Raw genomic sequence first — 4,872 nt, 5'->3', positions numbered from 1 at the left:
TCCGCCTCTGTAACCCTGTAAGTGCCAGGCTGATGTGTGAACCGAACGCTGTACACTTCAGCACCCATAGCTTCTATGTACAGATGCACCACCGAAAGCTCTCTGTCTGGATGCTGGCTTGGTTCGACAGCAGCTCTGCCCGAGACCACAAGAAACTGCAGAGTTATGGCCACAGCTCAGCACATCACAGACACCAGCTCCCCTCCATGGACTCTCTGTTCAAGTTTACTGCCATCTGACTACATGTATACAACCAAACAAAACAATGCTCCTCTGGACCATAGTGTGCCCACAAAACATAGATCGCACACACAGCACATAAAATAAAATACTACCACAAATGTGTTCATAAAATATATTTCAAAATGCATGTAATGTGCAACACAAGTTTACATTAAACATCTCACTGTCCCAGTGACAAGACCTCGATGGTGTCAGGATTTTCGTTAGTCTCACAGTCTGAGGGAAGCAGCTGCTACCCAGTCCAGAAATCTAGGTCCTAATGTCTAGTACCTACTTCCAGATGTAAAAGAGATTGTGGGATGGGTGGTAGGGATTCTCAACAATTCTTCAGACCCTTTGATTACAATGCTCCCGGAAAATGTCCCAAACTGGGGGGAGGGAGACCCTGGTGATCCTCTCGGCAGTTTTTACTGTCCTCTGCGGGATCTTCCAGTCTGATGCCTTGCAGCTCCTGTACCACAGACTGGTGCAGCCTCGATGGTGCTTCTGTAGGACGTTGTTAAAAAGGGGTGGGAGCCCTGCACACCTCAGTCTTCTCAGAAAGTATAGATGCTCCTGTCCCTCCTTGACTAGTGAAGAGGTGTTGTGGGTGGTGGGTCAAGGTTAGATTGTCCATTATATGCATGTCGAGGAACTTCACTCTCTCCAGGGCAGAGCTATTGATGTGCGATGGAAAATGGTCAATCTGAGCCTTCCTGAAGTCCACGATCATCTCTTTTGTCATGTCCACGTTGAGACTCAGATGGTTGTTCTCACACCATTTGAGCAGTCTCTCTACCTCCTCTCTGTAAGCCTCCTCATCGTTGTTGCTGACCACTGCTGGTTGCTGGCACTGTAGTAGTGTTACTCTAACTGTTGCACTACCTTGCCAGACCAAGATGTGTAACATTTTAGATGGGTTTGACAAAATGGCAGCAGGGCAGATGCTCCATATGTCTCCTTTAAAGTGGGCAGGAGGCTTGTGGGGGGATATGGACAGGTGAAGTGAGTGTGCAAGAGCATGTCAGATGGAATACAATGTGGAAATATGTGGGGTTATTTGTCTGAGTGAGCAAACCAGAAAAGAGGAGTGGTGAGAAACTGAGCACTGGGTGTATCTGAAAGTCACGATGCAGGTACAGCAGCCACTAAGAAAGCAAATGGTATGTTAGCCTTCAGTACACAAGCAAATGAATGCAGGAGTAAGACACCTTTTCGGCCATTTGATAGGGCTTCGCTGAGAGCCTGCCAGGATATTGTGTACAGTTTTATTCCTTTAGGAAGCACTTTCTGCAGAGGAAATGCAGCGAAGTTTCACAATCCTTGTTCTAGGGATATTGGGTTCACTGCAGGAAGAGAGAATGAGTAAAACAGCAATGCATTTGTTAGGATCAGCCTTTTTAATGCCATAGACCCCTACCATTAACCAAGAGGTCCATGCACCCCAGGGTGGGAAACCTTGGTTTAGAAGAATGAGAAAAGGTCTCGTTGAAACGCACAAAGATCAAATTCAGATTCAGATTAACTTATTTATCACATGTATAGTAAAGTGCTTCATTTGCATTAACAGCCAACACAACCTCAGGATGTGCCGGGGGCAGCCCACAAGTGTCGTCACACATTCCAGTGCTAACATAGCATGCCCACAATGTTCAGCAGAACAGCACAAGCAAGAATACCCATAAGAACAACAGCAACACAACAACAACAGTAAGACAAGTCCTTTTCTCTCTCTCACACACACACACACACACACACACCAGGACAAGCTGCCTCCAGGTCTTTGACCTCCGGTTTATGGCCCAGAACTCATAGGTGTTGAGCCTCCAATTTCCTGAGACAGCAACCTTGGTGCTTTGACCTCCTCTGGGACCTTCAGACTCGCCAACTTTGATCTTCAACCTTTGATATTGAACCCAGGACTTGCCAGTCACAGGATTTTGCACTTCAGGCTTGCATAGACCTCCAATCCTGAGACTCAAGTTCAGGCTGAAGTTTATTGTCATCTGACTGTACAACCGAACAAAACAACATTCCTCTAGATCACGAGTCCAAAAACCATATAACCACAAAATTACCATAAATAAGTTAATAAGATATAATTCACTCACTCACCTATGGCTCAACAACCCTTTGTCCTTGGAACCCACTGACCACTGTCCTTAAACACCAGAATCACTGGTTTTGAACTCCGTGCCTGCAGACCAGACCCTCGGGTGTCTGTAGCCTTCAACATCACAACACTTCTGCCTGGACTCTGAAAACTGGCTCCTGCCCCTGACTCTTCATTTATAGCCCCTGACCTCCAACTCCCCCTCATCCCTGCCCCTAAACCCCACACTTCATAAACGGCTTGGCAGGTGGAAGCAGGAAAAATGTTACAAAAATCCATAAACACTTCTGTTAATGCCATCCTTTTATTCCTAATTAAAATTAATTCAAATTCCCCAGTTGCTATGGTGGGATTTGACCTTGTGTCAATTGTTGTTCCTGCCAGGGAGAAATAATAACACCAGTAACTTTGTTTTATTGTACCTGGCCTGGGAGTAGTCACTCAGTAACTTTTATTAGCTTTCTCAGCTTAAAGCAGGTATTTCAAAGGCTTGCTGAGTGTTAGAAGGTTCAGGCAGAGGCCATTATGCCCATCAATACTATGGCAGCACAGTGATAATTCCAACCAAATTCCATTGCGTGGGTTTCCTCCCTTAGTCTGCTCTATCTCTTAACCACCCTTGCACACCCAACTCCTTATTCAACAATGAGTGAATCAGATGGGATGGTTCCCCACTCAACTCAGTTTCCAATAGGTGGGCATGCCAGGGAAAGCAGACACGGAATCATAATATTGTTACAACATAAGGAGAGGTTCCAGGTCATCGAGTCTGTCAGTTCCCGATAGAACAGCTCTTTGTCTGTCTCCATTACCCTGCTAATGACTTTCACCCGGATCTATCTTATCCGCTAGGAATTTGCAAACCCCTCTTGAACATTCCTTGAATCACAGAGTCACAGAGCAATCCAACATGAATACAGGCCCTTCGGCCCAACGAGACCATGCTGACCACCCTTCTAATCCCAACTTCCTGCATTCAGCCCACACCTCTCCAAGCCTCGCCCTTCTCTGTACTAAAGTGCTTCTTAAATGACTCTACTGCAGCTGTTCTAACCATTTCCTCTGGCAGCTCGTTCTATATACATCAACCTCTGGGTGAAAACATGACCCCTCATCTTCCCCCTCTCACCCTAAACTGATGCCCCACATTTACAGTCCAGCCAGAGAAGAACTTTCCAAAGCATGTTGTAATTGTGGATACCAGAATCACTCAGTGTACCCATCCCTAACACACCCACACATTCATCTGCATCCACACTGGGCAAGAAGCAAGTTTCTGTTTTTATGTTAACAATTTAAAAGATTAGCTTAATTTGTCACGTGTACATTGAAACATATAGTGAAATGCGTCGTTTGCATTGACGACCAACAAACCCCGAGGATGTTCCACAGGGAGACCACAAATGTTGCCATGTTTTCTGCATCAACTTAGCGTGCCCGTAACTTACTCACCCTGATCCGTACGTCTGTGGAATATGGGAGAAATCCAGAGCACCGGAAGAAAACCCATGCTGTCTTGGGGAGAATGTACAAAAGTTCATGTTATCGTGTGTTTCTGCTGTCTGATCGCTCCTTGTTTTGTTGCTGTTTTGTGCGATTTTGATCGGGGCGGACGGCCGCTGTCGCCTGCAGATAGCGGTGCGAGATTGAAGTGAACTGAATACACCTGGACTCTCTGGATGTCTTTGTGGTTTCGTGTTTTGTATTGTAAAAGCGTGTCTCACTCTTTTTTTGCCATTTGCGCGACTTGTTCTTTTTTTGCGCATGGGGGTTTGATGGTTTTCTTTAAATGGATTCCTGGGTTTTTTTGTTCCGTGGCGGGGAGGACGAATCTCAGTGTTGTATACTGAATACATACTTTGATAATAAATGTACTCCTTACAGACGGCAGCGGGAATTGAACCCTGATCAGTGATCACTGGCGCTAAAACTGGTTGCCCTAACCACAACACTCTTCAACACAACTCTGGGTCTTTTTGCTGGACTGTGGCAAAAATGGAACCCGGGTCGCTGGCGCTGCAAAGTGCACCCTCGCTACTATACTCGCGTGCCATCAATCATTCGGAGAGTGGCAAACGTTGGTCGGTTAAGGTACAGTCTGTTCATACAGTTCGGCTGCCTCTAGTTCTCCGCTTGTTCTCAGGACATTGACTCAATGTTCTGCTGCACTTGAGTCACATGTCAGACCAGGGCAGATCAGGCAGTCACCTTCCCTGAAGGACACTTAAAAATCACCGAGGTTTTACGGCAATACCACAGATTCACATGGTTGCTTTTTTTTTTAAAATCAGATATCAGCGGACGGACGGGTTACTGCACTATTTAGTTTTAATAGCAGTAGTAAAATGCACACCTGGATTGTTTAAGATTAGCCGAGAGCACTTCCACAGGTGACTTGGTCTGACTTAAAGGGTTACGTTCTCAGCGGACTGCAGGAGAAGCTGAGACAAACCCGTTTTGGAAACAAAGACCTGTACTCAAATAATTTACCAATTCCTGATGAAGGGTCTCGGCCCGAAAAGTCGACTGTTTATTCA

This window comes from Hemitrygon akajei, chromosome 6, assembly GCF_048418815.1.
Source record: "Hemitrygon akajei chromosome 6, sHemAka1.3, whole genome shotgun sequence".
NCBI classification, from domain to species: domain Eukaryota; kingdom Metazoa; phylum Chordata; class Chondrichthyes; order Myliobatiformes; family Dasyatidae; genus Hemitrygon; species Hemitrygon akajei.
This window is presented reverse-complemented; position numbering follows the sequence as displayed.